This window comes from Lissotriton helveticus, chromosome 1_1 (assembly GCF_964261635.1).
Source record: "Lissotriton helveticus chromosome 1_1, aLisHel1.1, whole genome shotgun sequence".
Lineage (NCBI taxonomy): Eukaryota > Metazoa > Chordata > Amphibia > Caudata > Salamandridae > Lissotriton > Lissotriton helveticus.
Window position 1 is genome coordinate 1,478,814,231 of NC_136057.1, and position 25,402 is coordinate 1,478,839,632.

Below are 25,402 nucleotides of genomic sequence, written 5' to 3' on the forward strand. Positions count from 1 at the left end.
TTGTGGAAAGTGGGGTGCACCAAATTGCCATGGATTGGGAGGCCACCACTGTTGGGAGTGGTACTGAGGGTTACCCCTCTATTTCTGTTGGTTGCCACATCCTCGTCCTCTTAGAGGTGCATTGTTCTTATTAGAGGAGTCAGAGTCGCTGGAATTCTCCGCAGAACTTGACGTACCGTAGGTAGATCCCACCCTGCGGCCATTTTTATTGTATTCAGGTGGAACCAAAGAATCGCTTGTATAGGGATATACCTTTTCAAACGAGAATTTGTTCAGATCTATTCTGAATTTCTCAATCTTTGTGAAAAGAGTAGAATCCTTGAACTCTTTGTTGTTCTTGTTTGTTTCGTCTTGATTTTTCTTAAAAGCTGTGCCCGAGATGGTGGTCTTAATTTTAGATTCTAGGATTTGGATCTCTATGAGAATGGTGTCGGCTATCCTTTTCGATGTCTTTATAATAAGAATTAGCCAGTCTCTAGTGCATCGTCATGCGATTAGAGACTAATCTCTTAGAAATTCTTTGTTCTTTAGAAATAATCTGGGGGTGTTAGTGACAATGAGACCTGTCGGGGCACAATTACCCCTGAGATGTTCTGCCATGATGGCACCATGTATCGCTGTTCGTGACTGGGACTTCTTGAGCCCAAGAATTTTTGCCCCATTCATCCTCATTGGTGCTAATGACCGATGGTATGGTGTCTAATAAGCTCGGATGGTCTGTCAGAATGCGCTGTAAATCCATGTGATCAAAAGTTAAGCCATGGTTCTCAGCCATGGTGATGAAGTACAGAATCAGTAGGAAAACTGAACCAGGTGTTGGCTATTGGACACAGACTACAATTTAAGAGTAAAAAAAGGGCTAGAGCAAGACCAACCTGCATTAAGGGGTCTAGAGCAGATGGATTATCTGCTATAAAAATATATATATGCCCGCAGCGATGAAGTTGCTCAGGAACGACAAAACACAACTAGGTGGGTGGGGGCCTTAGGGAAAAAGTTTAAAGACCTAGCAGAGATACATTCCCTATATACTAAATTCACAAACACAAAGGTATCTATGGGTCAGCAAGGCAGAGATGTCCGAAGTTATTGAGTCAGTTGGACTCTGCTATTAATATCTTTTTCTCTGCCCCTAATAAATTTTCAGATTCAGACATTGGCGGATAATGATTTCTCGTATCAAAATTAATTGCCACAACTCTTTTTTCATTTTGGTATGATGTCACCGAGTACGGTCACGTGACCCCGATACAACCAATACCACATGACCATAATAAAAATGGCGGCCACTCTCCCGATCGGTACCTCCCTAGTCGGCTTGGATGCCGGCGTGAAGTACCGACGGCGAGGTAAGCGACCGCCAGATGCTTTTCTTTGAAGCTCTGTTCCACACTTTTGTGCTCCAATTGTCTTTCCACCCCTTGAGAGACACCTGGGTTCACCGCTAGCCATACACGGCTGGCGGGGTCTCTCTCACTGAACTCAAGGGCTGTTGATGTTAAGCGCTTAAGTCTCGGAGTTCTTTTGAGCTCCTCCGTTAGCTTTTTGCCTTGGTTGCCAACAGCATATTTAAATATCTATCCGAATTTGGTTAAGCAGTTTATATGGCACTGCATTTGTAGAGTAGATAAAGGGCTTTTTAAATTCAGGATTTGGGACATTTACCTTTCGGTTTTTGTTTCTTTTATCCTATTTCCTCCAGAGCGGTGCTTCTTCCTCCTGAGCTGCTGCCAGGTGGGGTGAGGCGCATTTCTCCTGCACTAAAGGTAAGCAGGTTTGTCAGTACATCTATATGTAGTAGTCACCTTTAGATGTTACTACACTTTCTCTTTTGGCACAGAGTTCGTGCTAGCTGGATTTGACCACATGGCAATTAGATACTATCGTCTTATTTACATGTATCTTTGAAAGAGCGACCACATGGTGCATATTTTGACTTATCAAACCCCTTCTTTTCCCCCCTCTAGTGGTACAATTAAACCATGTGCAGGGTGAATATAGACACCTAGGATCACAGATGCTGTCATCAGTGATGTCATTTGAGATGTCATCAGTGATGTCATCAGTGATGTCACTGATGTGTCATGAATGATGTAATATGTGACATCATCAGCAGTGGATTGCGGGTGCGCGATATATAGTTAGTGCAACTAACTATATATGGAATTTCAATGGTTTTATGTCAATAAAATGTCCAGCTAACTATATATGGTCTCTAACCTATGGTTTTTTCAGTGAATTTTCAAGGTTTTGTAAATGGAAATTCCTAACTATATATGGTCTATAACCTATGGGTTTTTCAGTGAATATATATATATATATATATATATATATATATATATATATATATATATATATATACATATATATATATATATATATATATATATATATATATATATATATATATATATATATATATATATATATATACATATTATTAACAAAACATATACAATATTTTTTCCGTAGGATAGCGAGAGGTTTAAATTTACTATTCCAACTCCAGTGAGTGCAACAGTAGGGAAAGCGTTGGATAGCGTAGGGGTAAAAATTACTATTCCCACTCCAAAGAGTGCAACAATAGGGAAAGCGTTGGATAGCGTAGGGGTGAAAATTACTATTCCCACTCCAGTGAGTGCAACAGTAGGGAAAGCGTTGGATAGCGTAGGGGTAAAAATTACTATTCCTACTCCAAAGAGTGCAACAATAGGGAAAGCGTTGGATAGCGTAGGGGTGAAAATGACTATTCCAACTCCAGCGAGTGCAACAGTAGGGAAAGCGTTGGATAGCGCAGGGGTAAAAATTACTATTCCCACTCCAGCGAGTGCAACAGTAGGGAAAGCGTTGGATAGTGTAGGGGTAAAAATTACTATTCCCACTCCAGAGAGTGCAACAGTAGGGAAAGCATTGGATGGCGTAGGGGTAAAAATAACTATTCCAACTCCAGCAAGTGCAACAGTAGGGAAAGCGTTGGATAGCGTAGGGGTAAAAATTACTATTCCCACTCCAGAGAGTGCACAGTAGGGAAAGCGTTGGATAGTGTAGGGGTAAAAATTACTATTCCCACTCCAGAGAGTGCAACAGTAGGGAAAGCATTGGATGGCGTAGGGGTAAAAATAACTATTCCAACTCCAGCAAGTGCAACAGTAGGGAAAGCGTTGGATAGCGTAGGGGTAAAAATTACTATTCCCACTCCAGAGAGTGCAACAGTAGGGAAAGCGTTGGATAGCGTAGGGGTAAAAATTACTATCCCCACTCCAGAGAGTGCAACAGTAGGGAAGACGTTGGATAGCGTAGGGGTGAAAATTATATTCCAACTCCAGCGAGTGCAACAGTAGGGAAAGCGTTGAATAGCGTAGGGGTAAAAATTACTATTCCCACTCCAGGGTGTGCAACAGTAGGGAAAGCGTTGGATAGCGTAGGGGTAAACATTACTATTCCCACTCCAGAGAGTGCAACAGTAGAGAAAGCGTTGGATGGCGTAGGGGTAAAAATAACTATTCCAGCGAGTGCAACAGTAGGGAAAGCGTTGGATAGCGTAGGGGTAAAAATTACTATTTCCACTCCAGAGAGTGCAACAGTAGGGAAAGCGTTGGATAGCGTATGGGTAAAAATTACTATTCCCACTCCAGAGAATGCAACAATAGGGAAAGCGTTGGATGGCGTAGGGGTAAAAATTACTATTCCAACTCCAGTGAGTGCAACAGTAGGGAAAGCGTTGGATAGCGTAGGGGTAAAAATTACTATTCCCACTCCAGCGAGTGCAACAGTAGGGAAAGCGTTGGATAGCGTAGGGGTAAAAATTACTATTCCCACTCCAAAGAGTGCAACAGTAGGGAAAGAGTTGGATAGCGTAGGGGTAAAAATTACTATTCCCACTCCAGAGAGTGCAATAGTAAGGAAAGCATTGGATAGCATAGGGGTAAATTTTAATATCCCCACTCTAGTGAAAATAAATTAATCTAAGTCACATAATTATAAATTAATCAATTAATACATTTTAATTACCAATTAAGAATTAATTAATTACCAATTAAAAACGTAATTAACAATTTATTTAAAATAAATACCAATTAATTAATTATCATGTTTAATTAATTATATTAAATTACTTCCCACCCTATTCCCCTATAAACCCACAACCCGCTACTACAAATTAAATAATATTATTCACATAATTATTAATCAATTAATAAAAATTAATTATCAATTAACAATTAATCAATTACCAATTAAAAATTCTTTGACAATGTATTCAAAATAAATACCAATCAATTAATTAATTAACATATTTAATTAATTAAAATTAAATTACTACCCACCCTATTCCCCTATAAACCCACAACCCACTACAGAAAATAAAATAATATTATTCACATAATTGTCAATTAAACAATTAATTAAAATTAATTATCAATTAAGAATTAATTTTTTATCAATTAAAAATTATTTAACAATTAATTCAAAATAAATACCAATGAATTAATTATTATATTTAATTAATTATAATTAAATTACTTCCCACCCTATTCCCCTACAAACCCACAACCCGCTACAGAAAATAAATTACTAAAATTAAAATATTGATCAATTAATCAATTACAATTAATTACCAATTATATGTTAATTAATTACCAATTAATAATTAATTAACAATTAATTATAAATAAATAACAAAAAATAAAATAACATATTTAATAATTATAATTAAATTACTTCCCACCCTATTCCCCTATAAACCCACAACCCGCTACAGAATTATATTACACAGAAAAAATAATTAATATTAACTTACCTAAAATTCAATATTTTTGTTGTCTATATTATGTCTAGTCGATATTATGTCCATTCTATATTTTTGATTCGATATTATGTCCATTTTTTTCGTTATTAAAATGTTCTAGTCGATATTTTGGTAGTCTATAATATGTCTAGTCGATATTATGAATGTGGTATGGGTCACGCACTCCTCCTTATATCTGCGTTGATTAAGTTGTGGTGTGCCTCAAGGTATCACCCCCTGACAAGAAGGTGTGGTAATCAATATATGGTCAGTGGCACTTAAGGTAAGTGCCAACTCCTTGAGCACAACGTAGCAATATCAAAAAATTGCGCTTTACGCCAAAGTTGTATCAACTATTGTTCATATTTAATTCACATGAATTCAATGTCATTCATTGTATTTTATCATTCCAATGTTTTATGTACGAAATCCATTATCATATATGCATGGTTTCACCATTTCCCTTCCCGATGCATTTCGGACCCATGGTCCTTCGTCAGGGGAATCCTGCAAAACAATAATTCAATCTAAGTATTGTGCCCCGAGGTCCAATCTAAATATACAAACAAACAAGTACGTGCAAAATCAATGAATCGATTGGACGATATAAAAACATTACAATCATAGCTCCTTAAAGCAAGGTCGCGGTATGCTGTTCAAAACGGTTTGTATACACCATAATGTGTGAGTATCCTTGTGATTTACGATGGTCCTAACGACTCCACCGCGTCCCGTGTCATTTTTTAAAAAACACACTCTAATTGCAAATACAACCACCTTCAAACCCAAAACTCCGTGCTACGCAAAGTTAATGCCCAAAGTTGTCGTCGGCATGCAGATAAGTTGAGTACAATAACTTACGAGAAAGGTAGAGTAAGAACCCGTGTCCCCCTCGTGCGCCCAAAGTTGTTGTCGGCATGCAGATAAACGGAGTACAATGACTTACAAGAAAGGTAGAGTAAGAACCCGTGTCTCACTCGTGCGCCCTTCGCAAACATAGCTCGGTGTGAAACCCGGAAGTATATATGCTAGTACCAGAAACATTAATTTCATGCATTTAAACCTATTATTGTCATTTTTATTTTTATCTCTATTTCTGTAAGTTTGTTTATTCTTTGCCATAGACACCTTATCACAACAAGCTTCGCTGGGTTTAGAATTGATTTTTCACCTTTCTGATACACCGTATGGTTAACATACAATTTGATGGTTTAACTTGTGTGAGTCACATCACTTATTATTCAACACCCCTACAAGATGGCCGCCACTTGCATAGTCCGCTTTGCATGTCTCTGGTACTAGCATATATACTTCCGGGTTTCACACCGAGCTATGTTTGCGAAGGGCGCACGAGTGAGACACGGGTTCTTACTCTACCTTTCTTGTAAGTCATTGTACTCCGTTTATCTGCATGCCGACAACAACTTTGGGCGCACGAGGGGGACACGGGTTCTTACTCTACCTTTCTCGTAAGTTATTGTACTCAACTTATCTGCATGCCGACGACAACTTTGGGCATTAACTTTGCGTAGCACGGAGTTTTGGGTTTGAAGGTGGTTGTATTTGCAATTAGAGTGTGTTTTTTAAAAAATGACACGGGACGCGGTGGAGTCGTTAGGACCATTGTAAATCACAAGGATACTCACACATTATGGTGTATACAAACCGTTTTGAACAGCATACCGCGACCTTGCTTTAAGGAGCTATGATTGTAATGTTTTTATATCGTCCAATCGATTCATTGATTTTCCACGTACTTGTTTGTTTGTATATTTAGATTGGACCTCGGGGCACAATACTTAGATTGAATTATTGTTTTGCAGGATTCCCATGACGAAGGACCATGTGTCCGAAATGCATCGGGAAGGGAAATGGTGAAACCATGCATATATGATAATGGATTTCGTACATAAAACATTGGAATGATAAAATACAATGAATGACATTGAATTCATGTGAATTAAATATGAACAATAGTTGATACAACTTTGGCGTAAAGCGCAATTTTTTGATATTGCTACGTTGTGCTCAAGGAGTTGGCACTTACCTTAAGTGCCACTGACCATATATTGATTACCACACCTTCTTGTCAGGGGGTGATACCTTGAGGCACACCACAACTTAATCAACGCAGATATAAGGAGGAGTGCGTGACCCATACCACATTCGCAATATTGACCCTGACCTGGGCCACAGCACCCCAAATCAATAACATCAACCATGGCTACCATGGCATATGATGACATTGCATTGTTAACTGATCTAAAAGCAGACACTTTTGCTTTCAGCACGGATGATATCGATAAAATCTACGCTTTGATCCCCGAGGTGGCTAGTCCACTAGGTCCCACAAGAAACAAAGAAAGTTGTTTGAAACAGCTGCTCTACTTTTCAAAGAAGGAAATTAGCCAAAGGCTTCATGCCAGCACGTTGATACGGTACCATCGAGCACAACGCATCCCAAGGGGTCTCTGCATCCCGCTAAAGCCACTACTATGCAGGAACAGCTCGAAGTTTGTGGAAAGATGGTACGCCATCTTAAATAAATGCTCTTTAGACTTAATCTTACTAATCGTTGATGAGTTATCACGAGCCTTGGAAGAATTGAACAAAGACATACAGCAATGCAAACAGGAACTAAGTGACATGCTATCCACAGAGGAATGGTCCAAGATATTGGAGGATATCACCATTCAGATGGATAAACACACACGAGAAATAAATGAACGGAAAATACGGAAGTATCGCAGAGATACTATAGACTACAAACTGGGGGAAGTATACTCCTGGGCTGAGGTCTATGCCAGGAGACGGCAGAACAGACCACAAAGAGACCACACAAACACCACAACAGAGACCTCATCCTCAGAGGAAGACGCCCGTGGTGAACAAAGACGGATGAACGCAAATAAACCTTCAACTAGTGCAGAATCCACTACCCTCTCTGCGGTTCCTTTTTTAGGGGAAGGACCGGGAGAAAGAGAAGACCCAGGAGGAGCAAGGCAAAAGGAAAAGGAAAAAGAGACAGAAAGAGACATGAGGAGCACAACCTTGAACAAGAGGGTAGAGAAACCAAAGAAGAAGATACCTTAGTGATTAATATTTCATCGTATACCTTATCTGAACAAGAAACAATGGTATTACAGAAAGGTACTTCATTCATCCCCACCAGCCATACCAATGAATTAGAGCTGGAAATCAGTTTATTTAAGTTTATGCGCAATCTGCGCCTTAGACACTTCTTCGAGAACGTGTTGCCGCCACCGGATGGTGACCGCATTGATCAACTGAAGGGATTGAGAGCGAGGAGCACATTTATGGCACCAGTCAGTCACAAGTCCTCAGACATATTTGAGAGTTTGGTGAAAAATGACATCAGTGGCATCAACTACACTAGAAAGAAGAAACATTTGAATTTGACCAATAAGGAGTATTCTATATTGAATAACTTGGCAAGGAGAGAAGATATAACTTACCAAACTGCCGACAAGGGGGGCGCGCTAGTCCTCATGGATACAACATTTTACAGGGACCGAGTACAAGAACATCTTGCAGATTCTAACACCTACAGTCTCATGCAGACTAATCCCACTAACCAATACAACGAGGTATTGATGAGCATAGTGACAACGGCAGAAGAAAGTGGAACCATAAATCAAAAAACAAAGAAATTCTTAATCAACAACAATCCACGTGTTCCAAGCATGTACATGCTTCCAAAAGTGCACAAAAGTCTTACCTTACCACCATTTAGACCAATTGTGTCTACACGCGGCAGTATACATGAAAACACTGGTAAACTTATTGACAGATACCTACAGCCTTTAATACAACAATCCCGTACATATGTGAAAGATACCACTGACTTTCTGCAGAAAATTAACGGAATCAGTTTTGAACAAGATGAGACCATCTGGCTCTGTTCCATAGACGTCAAATCCTTATACACCAGCATTCCCCACGACTTGGGAATGGAAGCAGTAGAGAACATTTTGTTAAATTCTGACCTTGCAAATGATTTGCAAATTTTCATTATGCAGCTGATGCACTTCACTCTGTACCAGAGTTATTTCTCTTGGGATGATCAACTCTACGCACAGCTGTCCGGGACATCCATGGGCAACTGCGCAGCGCCTGTATATGCCAACGCATTCATGCAATACTTTGAGAACAACCATATCTTGAATCAGACTCCATGGATTATGCATGCCAGGATGTTTCTGAGATATATAGACGACATCTTCGTTGTATGGCAAGGAGACCGTGAGTCTCTAACATTGGCACTAACAAACCTTAACGACATTAATGAACGTATCCAGTTCACCCATGAGGTGGACCAACAAACTATCACATTCCTGGATGTCAGGCTGACAAGATCTGGAGACCATCTGGAAACCAATTTGTACAGAAAAGGAACAGATAAGAATAACATTCTTCATTATAACTCTTATCACCAAAGATCACTGAAGAATCACCTTCCTTTTTCACAGCTCCTACGAGTGAAACGGATTGTATCCGATCAAGCTGAATATAAAATACAAGCAGACAACATGTTAAGACGTTTTGAGAAAAGAGGATACCCCAAGATCATTTTGACCAAAGCCAAAGAAAGGTGTGATAGCTTAACGAGAGAGGACACGCTTGCCATCAAACAGAAAAGTGACACCAAAAGACCAGTGGTCGTATCTAAATATTCTGAAGCATCAAAGGCATACAAGGCCTCAATATTGAAACACTGGCCAATTGTCAGCAAAGAGCAAGACTTTAATGGCATCTTTGATGAACAACCACTGTTCGCGTACAAAAGGGGCAACAACCTTAAAGAAATCATCAAGAAAGTTAAACATCCTACAGACACCATTTACAAAGGCAATCAACCTTGTTTGAATTGCAAAAACTGCAACAACATGATTAAGGGTCCTGTGATCAAACACCCTCTCAAGGGCACTGACATCAAACTGAGACTGAACGCAACATGTGACACTGAGAATGTGATATACATCATCAAATGTCCATGCGGACTTGTATACACTGGTAAGACCTCCCGAAAATTGAAATTGAGAGTGAATGAACATAAGAGCAACATAAGAACAGCGAACTTGAAATCTAACCTTGCTGTACATTTCAAAGATCATAGGCACAACATCAGTCAACTGAGATTCGCTGCTGTGGAAGTGGTCAGTAAACGGGATGGTAGAGACAATAATGATTTTTTATTGCAGCGTGAAAATCACTGGATCAAATTCCTTCAATCAATGAAACCGTCCGGTCTCAACGACCGTATGGAATTTGCATACTATCTGTAGAACACCTTGTGGACATTGACCCATTCTGAAACATTAATTTCATGCATTTAAACCTATTATTGTCATTTTTATTTTTATCTCTATTTCTGTAAGTTTGTTTATTCTTTGCCATAGACACCTTATCACAACAAGCTTCGCTGGGTTTAGAATTGATTTTTCACCTTTCTGATACACCGTATGGTTAACATACAATTTGATGGTTTAACTTGTGTGAGTCACATCACTTATTATTCAACACCCCTACAAGATGGCCGCCACTTGCATAGTCCGCTTTGCATGTCTCTGGTACTAGCATATATACTTCCGGGTTTCACACCGAGCTATGTTTGCGAAGGGCGCACGAGTGAGACACGGGTTCTTACTCTACCTTTCTTGTAAGTCATTGTACTCCGTTTATCTGCATGCCGACAACAACTTTGGGCGCACGAGGGGGACACGGGTTCTTACTCTACCTTTCTCGTAAGTTATTGTACTCAACTTATCTGCATGCCGACGACAACTTTGGGCATTAACTTTGCGTAGCACGGAGTTTTGGGTTTGAAGGTGGTTGTATTTGCAATTAGAGTGTGTTTTTTAAAAAATGACACGGGACGCGGTGGAGTCGTTAGGACCATCGTAAATCACAAGGATACTCACACATTATGGTGTATACAAACCGTTTTGAACAGCATACCGCGACCTTGCTTTAAGGAGCTATGATTGTAATGTTTTTATATCGTCCAATCGATTCATTGATTTTGCACGTACTTGTTTGTTTGTATATTTAGATTGGACCTCGGGGCACAATACTTAGATTGAATTATTGTTTTGCAGGATTCCCCTGACGAAGGACCATGGGTCCGAAATGCATCGGGAAGGGAAATGGTGAAACCATGCATATATGATAATGGATTTCGTACATAAAACATTGGAATGATAAAATACAATGAATGACATTGAATTCATGTGAATTAAATATGAACAATAGTTGATACAACTTTGGCGTAAAGCGCAATTTTTTGATATTGCTACGTTGTGCTCAAGGAGTTGGCACTTACCTTAAGTGCCACTGACCATATAGTCGATATTATGTCCATTCTATATTTTTTACTCGATATTATGTCTAGTCGATATTAAAAACTCGATATTTTGACTCTATACCACTGTTTTTAACATTGGAGGATCGGGCTTTAACAGGAATAAAGTATGAGTTGCTCCATCACCCAATTTTATTTCACTTTGTTCACTACACACACGCACTGCAATCCCATCACCCACTAGAAGATCTCTACTTAATCACCGTACGAGGACCGCACTACGGGCTATTTGGTTTATGAAGGATTTTCCAACGTATCCTCATAGATCACCTTTAGTCCGCATGTTAGCAGGTCCCTGAGGAGTCCCAAATGATGAAGGACGGTACCGAGTGGTGACTGATGGGCATCCTCACTAGCTGAGGTTAGCTTAGGATTGTTAGATTTCACTTTCCTTGTTGTTTATTGTTTTTGCAGTTGATAGGTCTTTACAGCATCATTCAGTCCCTCTGCCTTGTTGACCCATAGATACCTTTGTGTTTGTCACCTTTATTCATACCCTTTGGGAATGTGCTGCAATACAGAAATATTGGGAGGGGTGGCACTTATGATGGAGAAGGTATTGGGGCAGCAGATACAATGCAACATCAAATTGATTTTATTGAAAATATGCGAGCCCACGGACCTCAGCGCTAAAGAAAGAATTTTGGTTACTTTGAGCTTCATGGTGGCCAAGCGGACGACTGTGGAGGGCCCGGAACCCCCCTATCATTGCAGACTGGGCCAGGGACATGGATTGGTGTATGGTGACGGAGGTTCCTATTTATGTCTCCAGGGGGTGTCCGAAGAAATGGTCACACATATGGGAGCCTTGGAACACATTTTGAGGGGATTTATGTGAACCACCAGGGAGCATGGATGATAACGCTGCTGAAGTGGGATAGTATGTGACTCCCGCTTCCATTTATATTGGACAGTGCAATAAGCTTTTGATGTTTTAGCAAAATGTGTTTTTACAGATCATCTTTGCAATGCTGTGCTTTGATTGTTTTCATGCCTATTTTTCAATAAAAAAAAAAAGAGAAGGAGAAATGCTGAAAGTTGCCATCTTGTTGGGTGATGGGTAATTTTGTGATGGCTCAAAATGCCATCAGAGAGGGGATTGATGGAGCAAGGACTCGTAGAAAAGAGATTTGCTCGGAAGCAATCTGCTCCTTTAACTCACTAACAAGTTATTAAAATTGTTTTGTGTAAAACTAATGCGCACCACACAAATACGTGGGTTAACGAAGCTTGCTTATGAGTTTATTAACGAGAATAACATGAACGAAGGACTAATAGCGCTCTAAACGCGAAAATCTTTTCTGGGCATGTGTCAACTGCATCTACGCAATATGATGAGGTATAGCTTGGAGAGAAATTCTTGCGCATGAACAGAAGGTACTAAAATGGAGTCTTTGCCTCCTCCTATTGGGACTGGGGGGGGGGTTTCGGGAGTGTGTCTAGTTGGTTTCGGGGGGCTAGTTGGGATCCATTGGCATGCTTGACTTTCGGCACTATGTTTTGTGCCTGGAGTAACGTATGCCGCGACAGATGCTTCATTGTTTGTTGAGGTATAGGGGTGGGGGAGGGGGGAGTTGGGGTGTGGGGTCTGGGGTTGAGTTATGTGGGGTGCACGTGTTCTTTGTGATCTTTGCAATTGGGGTGTGGGAGGTCTGGGTCGGGTGCTGGGGAGCGCGGGGGTTCCCTATTCATGACAATGGCTGATGTTCCACGTCTAGCGTCTCCTGGCGCTTCCATGCGCATTCTGAGCTGGAATGTTCGGGGGCTCCTGGACAAGATTAAGCGGGGGGCTGTGCTTCGCTGGGCAAAAAGGGACCTTGCGGATGTACTCCTCCTTCAGGAAACACACATGTTGGGCACTAAGGCACTGAGTCTGCAGCGGTTTGGCTTCCACCAGGTGTTCCATGCCGGGTTTACTAGGGGCTCGAGGGGGGTGGCCATTCTTGTCCACAGACGGCTGGCCTACACTCATGAGCGTCAGTGGCTTGATCCTCAGGGCCGATTTGTGTTTATACAAGGGAAGATCGGTGTAGAGCCTGTGGTGTTTGGTAGTGTGTATGCCCCTCCTCCGCTGCAATGGGCCCTTGCGGAGCGATTGTTTGCCCTGTGGACTGAGCTCCCCCGTTTCCTGGCTGTGATTGGTGGCGATTGGAATGATGTGGTTGACATGGCATTGGACAGGCAGAGGGGACCGGGGGCTGCACCTGTGGCCTCCCCTACACGGTTGAGTGCTATGATTGATGGCCTAGGATGGGTAGATGTTTGGCGACACCTGCATGCAGAGCGGCGGGAATACACTTATGTTTCGGCTGTGCATGGCTCCCTTTCGCGCCTTGATTGTGTGTTTGTGCCGGGGGCTTTCCTAGACAGAGTGAAGGGGGCGGTGATCCGGCCTCGCGGGCTGTCTGACCACTCCCCCGTGGCGGTCCAAATTGATCTTTGTAAGGCGCGCCAACCATTTCCATGGCGGATGTCTACGTGGCACCTGCAGCGTCCAGACTACTCCCAGCATTTGCGCGGCGCGATTGCCCATTATTGGCAGGACAATCTTACGGTAGGGGTAGACGCAGTGACGGTCTGGGAGGCTATGAAGCCCGTCCTGCGGGGTGTTGATATTGCCTGGTGCGCTTCTGCCTGCCGGACTCGGCAGAGTGGCATTGTTGCCGCTGCGGCGCAGGTGGAGGTGCTGGAGGCGAGACACAGGGAAGCAGCCGATGATATTACACTGCGGCTGCTCCTACAGGCGCAGCAGTCATACTCCTCTGCCTTATTAGACGAGGCTCGCCAGGCGTGGTTGGCTACGCGTAGTAGGGTGTACCAGTGGGGCGATAAGTCTTGCATCATGCTCCACAGGCTTTGTCAGCAGTCCTTGCAGCCAGTCACTTTGCCGGGGTTGGTCGACGACGCCGGGGTAGCGATAACGGATCCTGCGGTACTGGCGACGAGCTTTGCGCACTATTATGGGCGTCAATATGCCTCTCGGGAGGACATGTCCCCGGACGGCATTGGGGGGTACCTTGCGGCGGTTCCCCCGCATGCTATCTCGGATGAGGTGCGCGATGCCTTAGATCTCCCCCTTACGGCAGAGGAATTGGGCGACGCACTGGGTCAGCTCAATGCGGGCAAGGCGCCTGGGCCGAGTGGGTTCCCCAGTGAATTCTATAGGAAGTTTCATCTACAGCTCGGTCCCCACTACAGGCGGGCGCTGGAACTGGCGAGGGAACGTGGCAGCCTCCCCCCGGACTGGCGCCACGCCGAAATTGTGGTGTTCCAGAAGCCTGGCAGACCCCCCGATCGCCATGAGTCCTATCGTCCTATATCCCTCATTAACTTCGAGGCTAAGCTCCTGGCCAAGGCGCTCGCGAACCGCCTGCTTCCTCACATCTCGGCCCTTGTCCATCCAGATCAGGCGGGCTTCATGCCGCACAGAGCGACGAGACACAACATTCGGCGGGCGCAGGCCGCAATTGACGCGGTCGGGTCTTCCGGGGATCAGGCGGCGCTTCTGCTGGCGGATATTGATAGTGCATTTGATTCGGTCAGCTGGACCTATCTTTTTGCTCTCTTGCCGCTGCTGAACTTGGGCCCGGTCTTTGTCTCCTATGTTAGGTTGCTTTATACGGATGTCACGGCGTCGGTACGGGTCTCTGAGTCCTTGAGTTGATGCAGGAGTTTGGTCAGGCGTCGGGGCTCTTTCTTAATCCGCGTAAGTCGACCCTGTGGCTGTTGGGGGGTGACTCGGCCTGCTGTCCGTGGGCTGCGTCCCTTCGGGTGGCTGCTGATGGCGTGAAGTATTTGGGTGTTTTCCTCTCGACTTCAGCCTCGGTAGCGTGGGATCGGAATGTCCAGCCGGTGTGGGATCTGGTCCAGATGGACGTCAAGACGTGGACGCGTATGCCCCTTAACATTTATGGTCGGTCGGCCATCTTTAAGATGGTGGCCTTACCTCAGCTTCTCTACCAACTGCAGAATCATCCATTCCGGATCGACTCACGGTGGTTCCGCAGTGTTAACTCGGTGCTGGGTCGGTTTCTGTGGGCTGGGGGTGCTTCTAGAGTCGCGCTGCGCACGTGCTTTCTCTCTACTTACTGCGGCAGTTTGGCGTCCGCGGATCTGCTTTCTTATTATCAAGCCTCCCACCTCCTGGTGCTTAACGAGTGGTGGTACGGGGACCGTAGTGATCCGGCCTATGCCCTGGAGCACTCTCTGATGGATGGTGCCTCCCTACACACCTTATTGTATTCGGCCAGACGGAGGAGATTGTTGCCGAGAGTCACTCAGGTGGTCTTCGCGATCTGGCGACAAGCCTTGCATCGTGTGGGTTGGTGGGGTAGGCTAACGGCCGAGACCCCGTTGTGGCGTAATGGTTTGCTTCCGGCGTTGGCTTCCCTATCGGGGTTTGGCGGCTGGGATGCGATCGGGATCTCGTCTCTCGGTCATGTTCTTACTGGCACTACGCTTAAGTCCTTTCAGGACCTTAGTTCTGAATTTAACATGCCCAAGTCCCAATTCTTCCGGTACCTCCAGTTCCGCCACGCCCTTGCCCCTAGCCTAGTGGGCCTGGAGCAACTCCCTGAATTTAGTCCCATTGAAGCGAAACTCTTTATGGGGGACCTGGCTGACAAGAAGGTCTCTCAGATATATCGCTCCCTGGTCACGCACTGTTCCCCTTCCCTGTCGACGTTGAAGGCCTCCTGGGAGAATGATGTCGGCCCCCTGGATGAGGATGACTGGCGTGAGGCCCTTGAATCTCCCCGTGGTACTGCCATCGCCATTCGTCTTCGTTTTATCCAATTCAAATACCTCCACAGGGCGTATTATACTAGGGACCGTCTGTGGCGAGCGGGCCTGATAGCCGCCCCGGAGTGTCTGAGGTGCGGTACTGAAAGGGGGACGCTTTTCCATACTGTGTGGTCCTGTGAGAGACTGACTAGATTCTGGGCTGGGGTTTGGGACTGCCTGTCGGAGGTGTTGGGGTGGGACCTGCCCCGTACCCCTAGGCTGGGCCTTCTCCATGTCCTGGAGGGCGTTGGGGGTAACATCTACAAACGACACCTACTGCTGTTGGGTCTGGTGGTGGCCAAGCGGGACTTGGCACAGGCCTGGAAGAGCGACCGGGCCCCCCCGCTTGGAGTATGGAAGGCAGGATTGGACTTTCTTATGGGCCTGGAGCTGCCGGTCTTCGAAGCCCGGGGGTGTCCACGCAAACACTACAAAATCTGGAAGCGGTGGGCGGACTACAGGGGCCTGATGCTTGACCCCCCGATAGACATTGCCGATGTTCAGTCTCTTGATGTGGATCCTGTACCCTAGACTGTTGGCCCACACTGCCATTGCTATACATCTCATGTTGATAAGCTGATCACGTGCACCGGGTTAGGGTGGGATAAGGGGTGGGTAGTTGGGGCTGGGGTGGGGGGTAGTTTTTTGCTTGGGGCTGGGTGGGATGGGGGGGGGATTGTTGGGGTAAGTCATTTTGAAACTCTGGGTTCACTGCCATACTTCTACACGTGAATCATTGACAGTCTCCTCCTGACTGTGGAGGGCTGTGCCGAATTCTGCTTGAACTCTTAATAAAAACGGTTTTGAAAAAAAAATGGAGTCTTGAAGACTCGCGTGCATGGCATCTGCTTGTTTGAACTAAATCGAGTGGTTTTTACTAAAGCTAATTTGGGGATAAGTCTAATAATTAAACTGATATAGAGTAGAGGTGGGTGGTATACAGTGCAACCATTTTATTTGTGAAAGTAACATCTGTCTTTTGACTTTATTACTAGTGCGTATTTGGGCCTCTCATGTATAACTGAAGTGAGCTGAATCATGTGACTACTGCACATGTCCACTGAAAGTTAACTCGGAATGATGACTTAAGAGGTTGACTGGATGCCAAGGTCGCCAGTGCCTTACCCTGGGAACAGATGGTGCAGAGTTCAGCAATGAGATGTTCCATTCATCGTAGTGTCATTAATGTTTCAAAATTAATACATGTAGTGGATGGGAATAACATTTTGAATACGAATTAAGGGGATGGGTTCATGAACAATGGTTTAACTGAATTAAATAACATGTAAGCGTGGTGTGATGATTTTCCCCTTGCCTGACCAATTAGATTTTGTATTTTTACAATATTGAAATTTTCGTGGGTGGAACATGAAGAATGAAAGGTATAATTGAGATAGCCTTAGTTAGTTAGTTAGATGAGAGTTCGGGAGATGCTGATGCTGGGAGAGATGCTGGGAGAGATGCTGTGAGATGCTGATGAAGAGTTGAATGCAGAACCTTCTATCCTAATTTAATTGAGTTAGATAAGAAGATCAATGAAGAATCTCGATGAGAAAGAGCGTGTCAGAGAGGGGTGCTACGCAATCGTCGGTATTCTAGAGAGGTCATCTATTCTGTCCTGATTCCTTTCCTGAAGTCTTTGTCACCTGATCTATCCCGGGGGACCCTTACCAGCCCTTTCCTTTGGCCAGGGGGTTGGTCTTCACACCATTCTTGGTAATTGTATTTTCATGCTATTTGCAGATGTTCTTTTCTCTCTGTCCTCTCCTTTTCTGAGCATTGATCATTGCATGAGTCCAAATATATGTTTTGATGATTTAATTACATTTTCTCTCCTAAGAATGATGGTGACTGCACTGTGTATTTGAAATGGTTCACATGCGTTTGAAATTTAGATAAAGATTTAAAACTTTCTTGAGTCTGTGGTTATTTACATTGAATAAAGGACAGTTAGTTTATGTCATTTTCAACATCAACTAGTTCAACTAATGGTCCATCATCCAGAGGAAGGAACTTGTTGATCAGTGAAGGGATAGTTAGGAATATTAAGTAACTAATCCTGAACACTGTGGAAATTATAAACTTGACACCCAGCGGTTTTGACTACTTGTGAGTTTATGGGCCCAGGTGAGTATATGGTAGTGGAGTATCTGTTGTTGTTGAACCGCTGAATCTGGTACGTTATCTCCTTCACTTCCCTTGCTCATTTTGGTGAGAGTAAACTATAGTCCAGTCTGCTGAATGTGTTAGTAGCTGGTGTTTGGCAAGAGAATGTTTTTTTTACATAGGGTTGCGGTCCCTCCATGCATCTCTAAGGTGCGCCTCCTGCAACATATCTGTCAATGCACCCGTCATATGTGGTTTAGTGTGTAGCTGAGGGGGATCTCGATCTAATTTCCCATCTATAACACAATTTACATCTCCCATCACTATTGTCTCCTCTCTCATATACGGGGCAGCTGCTCTCATAACAGGTGGGAAAAACTCTGCACAGTCAGAATTTGGAATATAGACATTAATAATACACAGTTCTTTTCCATCTAATGTGCCCTGCACAATCACAAAGCAGCCTTCAGGGCCTATTATCTGGTGTAGAGGCCTAAATGGGACCCCTGGTGCCACCCATATTAAGGCCCCACTTGCAAAGCCAGAGTATGAGGTGGCAAATATCTGGCCTCTCCATCTGCGTCTAAGACACAGGATGGTGTCCCCCCACACATGGGTCTCTTGTAGACATGCAATCAACACTTTATATCTCGTCAGATATGCATAGACCCGTCTATGTTTCTCATAGTCTGCCAACCCCCGAACATTCCATGTGAGGGCGTGTCAACGGGGACTTACCCGGGATCAAATAGATGATGTCTTGACTGACCTATTGCCTCCTTATATCTCCCCTGTCCTTTGCTTGCAGTCGCCGTGGGACTCCTCCGGACAAGACTATTACGTCCTCTTTAACCACAAGAGCTTCCCGGAAACCTCAACTCAGCTGACTCCGTCATGCGATCCAATCGGTGCTTACTATTCTGGGGAAGCAGCCCCTTTAAGAGATGCACAGGAAGAAGGGCTTGTCCTCATCCTGGACTGTGGAAGTGTCGAGAAAGAGGGAAACCTCAAAGACTCCTGGAGGACAATCCGAAGAAGAGAGGAAACGTTTGTTGAGCCAGCTGATGCCGAAGGGGCAAAGACCCTGGAAACACGGCAGAGGACTCCCGACGTGCCTACAAGGGAGCCGGACCCCATACGGTACAGCGGAGAAACCAGCCACTCTGCGGGAGGAGTGTGGCTCACAGATGTACTTGCTCGCATACATGGGTGGCTTTCCAAAGGGGACGTGGTGAATAGTAAACCGCCCTGCACCCGAAGGGAGGAGGGAGGATCGTAGGGGATAACTGACTTGTTTGAGGCTCTCGTGTGGGGCTAAGCTCACATGGTGGCAGTCAAGGTGTTTCCCCCCCCCACTCCTTTCCCTGAAAACTGTTGGCAGAACCAGAGTGTATGGTAACACTAGTTTTTCTTTTCTCTTCTTTATTTCACCGGCCATGTACAACCCTCCGCTGACCGGACCTCAAAACTGGAGGCATAAAAGCAGGAGTAAGAAAAGGAGGACCTCAAGTTTGGCCGTTCTCTATCTCTGATGCAAAAAAGAGTGAAAGAGACTTTCAGCATTATTTAAACACTGTGCAATCACGGAGTACCTATAAATAAAAGCCTTTGTTTCACCACTCTAGTGTACGGATCCATTTCTAAACATCCACAGCGCGTTTACTGCTAACCCTGCCATAGCCACTAATGTACTATGTCATCCCCACCGCCAAGCAGCGCAGTCTCATATCTTACATATCGCTTGTATGTTTGGAATAACATTCCTGCAGACTGGCTCATAGGACTCTGTGTACTCAAGGACATCCAACATACCCCAACTATGAAAACTGAACAAACCAACCCCTCCCTCCACCCCATGGGCTACCCAACTACACTCAATGCTTCCCGATCCCGACAAGACAAAGCTCGCCGTGGCCGCCCCATACCTCCCCGCTGAACTTTTACACCTAGATTACAAATTAAAATAATTCCCTGTTAAGCTACCAGGAACCGGACAGCTAGATGGCCGCGATTCGGTCACCAACGAGGCGTGTGCAGGGCCCTCTCCCCTTGCCGGTGCCTCCAATTAAGATCCCCAAACTCCCCATATCGCAGCTCTGTAACATTATTCTATTACAAGCACTTATCTGAAACTTCAACTCTAGCGTTCAGTGTCCTTTCAGGATGCCTCCATGCTTGTCAGGAGGGTGTCTGGAACCATATCCTGTGACCCCCACCATCGAGTCCTGGGTCCCTTCCCGATGCAAAGTTCCATCAGTTTGTACTCTTATTCTTCCAGGGCTGATCTCTTGTTCTCCTTGTGACTTCCGGACTATTCGGGCTGTGTCCTTTGCTCATCCTCCCCTGCGCCATGATCCATCACCGCTCCCTTGGGGACCCAGCCCCGTATCCGCCAGGTCTGCCTCATCCCTCCATGCCATCGCTGCCTCTGCTGACATGAAGAAGTTGGATTTCCCTTTGTAGTCCACCTACAATCTGGCTAGATATAACAGACTGTATTTCAGGCCAGCCTCCCCAGTCTGCATTTCACCGCTAGGAATGTTAGTCGTTGTTCTTGAATGTGTTGAGTGTAGTCCGGGAAAATTGCAATTTGATGGCCTTGAAAAGTCAGGCTTCTTTTCGCTCTGGTAACCTGAAGGATCATGTTTCGATCTCTGTGATTGAAGAGGCAGGCTATAATTGCAACCTGGGGGTGCCCCTGGGCGAGGGGGAGGCGGCCACAGCGCCATATGAGCGTGTTCAATGTTAAAAAAACTTTGATAATCGTTTAGGGGCGACTTCATTGACAATCCATTCCTCTAGAAACAGATCCGCTGCAGGGCCCTCCGCCTTTTCCGGAAATACGATAAAGCGCAGATTGTTCCTGCGTGATCTTCATTCCGCATCCTCGGTGCGTTCATCTAGTTGCGCTACCTGTTGCTGTATATGCGTCAGCGAGTCTTTAAACGATCATACCTCTTGCTGCATAGTCTCCACGTTTTGTTCCGTAGCTGACACTCTGAAAGATACCTTGTGAAGGTGGCACCGCAGCAGGTTTACCTCTATGGCTACTGCAATGATTCTATGCCCTACATTTTCCATCGATAATTGAATCGCCGCCATAATCCTAGGACTTATCCGAGGGGCGCTCCTCTGTTTCCATCTGCCCCTCGGGGTTCGTGGCCAACTCGGCCGGAACGGCAGGCCTGGCTGTGGTTGTGCGTAGTTAGATATCTTATTGGACTGCACCGTGCTGGTCTTGTCCTTCACCATCTTGATGCGTCTGCAGGACCGGTATTCCTCTGTGTGGTGTGGAATGCATCTGGCGGTGTGTCCCATCCCCCTGGGAGAAGTGACTTCACCGTTGAATGGTATCTATCTGTGGGCTGTGCCCCATTTCTCCCAGAGCCAGTTACCTCCAATAGTAATGCCACGGGCTTCCACACCCCAGGTTACACTATTGAACCACTTTCGGCCTCTCTCTTCATTCAGGTAGATGTGGGCCGTCGTGCCCCAGTCTATGATCATTTACCGGTATCCCGGCCTTTACTTCATGACTTTCATATGTGGTATGCTCTGATGTACAAGGCATATGGGGTCTGCAGGGAGTGCGCGCCTGGTGCGCTACATCCAGGCTCCCAAGCATCGGATCATTGGTAGCAGTTTTCCTTGTGGGCCTGATATAAACCAGTCAGCGCACTTTTGACTGTGTATAGGGCGGTACCGGGCAGCTCTTCAGCGTGTCCCCTGCCCCTTGCCACTCACGCGTCCATGCTATTATCCGGGGCACTTCCAGAGCCACTTACTTGTTTACGGGGCCGCTAGCTCCCTCAGTCCGGTCCGGGACCTCCGCAAGATGGTGCCCAGCGCCCCTCCAAGTTTCCGCGACCTTTTCCGGACAGTTCTGGCCTCAGGGTCAGAGCCACGGGTCCACCATGCTCAACGGGGGCCTAGACTACTCCACCCCTTGCTGTATTATTTCCGAGTCTGGGGACGACAGGATATTATTGAATTTCTGAAACTCCGGCGGGGCTGAAGCAGACAAGACTAGTCCGCCATGCGTCCAAGCCATGCCTCCTTTTTAATTAGTGTTATGTATTGTAGTATATATTTTAAATGTATGTGATGTATTTATTTTGTATAAGAATTGTTTATGTTTTTTAATATATGTGTTACATTTTTAGTATTTATTAATTTCAATTTAATAACATTTTGCGTTTTTTAGTTCCGTAGCGGGTTGGTGGTTTATAGGGGAATAGGGTGGGAAGTAATTTAATAATGATAAATTCTGGATTATTTGTAGGTTATTCATATTTATTTAATTGAGATTTTATAGTGTCAATTGTGGGAAGTAATTTATTATTAATTAATTGGTCTTTCATCAATAATAATGAATTAATATATTGCTAATTAATTATGGTAATTATCAAATTCTTTTAGGTGCGGGTTGTGAGGTTTATAGGGGTAAAGGGTGGGAAGTAGTTTATTTTTAATTAATTAATAATACGTTGTTAATTAGTATTAATTAATTGAAAAGTAAATATTGAAATTATGTAATTACTTTTAGGTGTGGGTTGTGTGATTTATAGGGGTAATGGGTGGGAAGTAATCTATTTTTGATTAAATATTAATTCGTTTTTAATTGACAATTCATTTTTTGAAAATTAATTGTGGAAATTGTGTAATTAATTTTATAAGCGGGTTGTGGGGTTTATAGGGGTAAAGGGCAGGAAGTAATGTATGTTTCATTAATTAATAATTAGTTCTTAATTAATATCAATTAAATAATTGAAAATTAAATATGGATATTGTGTAATTAATTTTAGGTGTGGGTTGTGGGGTTTATAGGGGTAAAGGATGGGAAATAATTTATGTTTTTTAATTAATAATTAGTTGACCATTAATATTAATTAATTAATTGATATTTAATTAGGGTAATTGTTTATATTTTTTGTGTGTGTGTGTTTTACTTTTATAGGGGTAAAGGGTGGGGAGTAAATTAATTTTACTTACTTTAAAATTACTAGTTAAATACTATTAGCTTTTTAATTGAAAATACATTTTAATTGTGTCATTATTTTTTTACAGTTTAATTTTAACTGTGGTTTGTGGGATTATAGGGGAAGCGTGTGGGAAATTTATGAATTTTTAATTTGCTTTTTAATTAATAATATTTCTTTATTTGGTAATTAATTATGTCAATTATGTAAGTAATTTTTAAAAAATTTAGATGTGGTTTTTGAATTGTGTGGTGTTATAGGGTCGGAAATAAAAAAAAGTAAATATATGTAATAATGTTTTTGTTTCTAAAGAAATTCTAATTAAAAATATTTATTTCAAAATCCTTTTTTATTTTATTTAATATAATATTTGAAGGTATGTGTCATATGTATATAACATTATGTTTTTTTTAAATTTGTAACATTAAATATATTTGTATTTTAATTTCTAACATGTTTATATATTTTTTTATTTATTTAGTTTTTAGAATATTTTTGTTGTTAATATTTTGTTTGTTTTTTATTTTGAACTGACTGGAGTGAGAATATTAATTGTTACCTCTCCACAATCCAACACTTTCCCTACTGTTGCACTGATTGGAGTGGGAATAGTGAATTTTACGCTGCCACTATCCACCACTTTCTCTACTGTTGCACTCACTGGAGTTGGAATAGTAATTTTTACTCCTCCGCTTTCCAACACTTTCCCACACTTTCCCTACTGTTGCACTTATTGGAGTGGTAATAGTAATTTGTACGCCTCCGCTATCCAACACTTTCCCTACTGTTACACTTATTGGAGTGGGAATAGTAATTTTTACCCCTCTGCTATCTAAGACTTTCCCTACTGTTACAATTATTGGAGTTTGAATAGTAAATGTATCTCTCCGTAATCCAACAATTTCTCTACTGTTGCATTCACTGGAGTGGGAATAGTAATATTTACCCTTGCGCTATCTAACACTTTCCCTACTATTGCACTGACTGTAATGGGAATAGTACATTTTATCCCTCCGCTATCCACCACTTTCCCTACTGTTGCACTCACTGGAGTGGGAATAGTCATTTTTACCCCGCCGCTATCTAGCACTTTTCCTACTGTTGCACTGGCTGGAGTGGAAATAGTAAATTTTATTCCTCCGCTACCAACTCTTTCCCTACTGTTGCACTCACTGGAATGGGAATAGTACGTTTTACCACTCCGCTATCCAACACTTTCTCTATTGTTGCACTCATTGGAGTGGGAATGGTAATTTTTACCACTCCGCTATCCAACACTTTCCCTATTGTTGCACTCATTGGAGTGGGAATAGTAATGTATACCCGTCTGCTATCCAACACTTGGACACCTTTTATTAGTATCTATAATTAAGAGTCTCCTTCATCTTGCTTGTAGATAGCGTACCCGTGAGAACTTATATATGGATGGTCCGTGTTAGATGATTTATCACTAATAACATAGGTAAGTCTGTAATGTATTGTGCTATTTCTTGGCAGTGCCTACTGACACTTTTGGCTTATGTATTATTTTTCCAATCTACTTTAATCATTAGACCTCATGATAATAAGAGATGTTATTGTTATATGTTATTTGGCTACAATACTGAGGAGTCTTTAGTGATATGCATTTAGAGCACTACTGTATTTCTGATTATTTTTAGATCGAGGACACGAATTTGCGTGACACAAGGAAATAACCGACAGGGACGGGAATATTATTTTCCATACGGGATTGCTGGACTCAGCCATTTGAAGGCTTGCTTTACATTTTCAATCTACAACAAATATTACGGTATTTTGGATTTTTGGATTATCGATATAGATTCAAGGGGTATCGTCTCCCTTTTTAACAAGAGTGTGTATACTTAACCCCACAGTGAATACTCTATTAAAGTGAGTACAGAATTTACAGTATAATAGAAGAACAGAACAGTGATAGGTTACTGGAAACAGTGAGGTGTTTGTCATAATAATCTTGGATTATGTTGACTTTTATCAGATTTGCGTTTTTAGGTGCTATTCTAACCTTACAGGTACTATCGCAAAGTTGTAATACAGTGAGTCAACTACCAGGTCTTCCCTCTAGCGGTATTGACTTTGTACTGTTCCATTCAGGTGATTTGAACACTTTAGTTATTTCCTATCTCTTTTGCTCTTAGGCGTTTACACTTTTCGGTGGCCTTGAAGGAGATATCAACTTCTATGATTTAATGACTTTTCTTACAGTTCTTTCTTTCTATGTTCGGGGTGATGGTGGGCTTTGATAACCTTCACGGTCATCTTTGAACTCTGGTCTTTACTTAATATTGGTGACCCCAGTTTTTGATGATGTGTTTTTGTACAGGATATAAGGAGTAAGTATGTTTC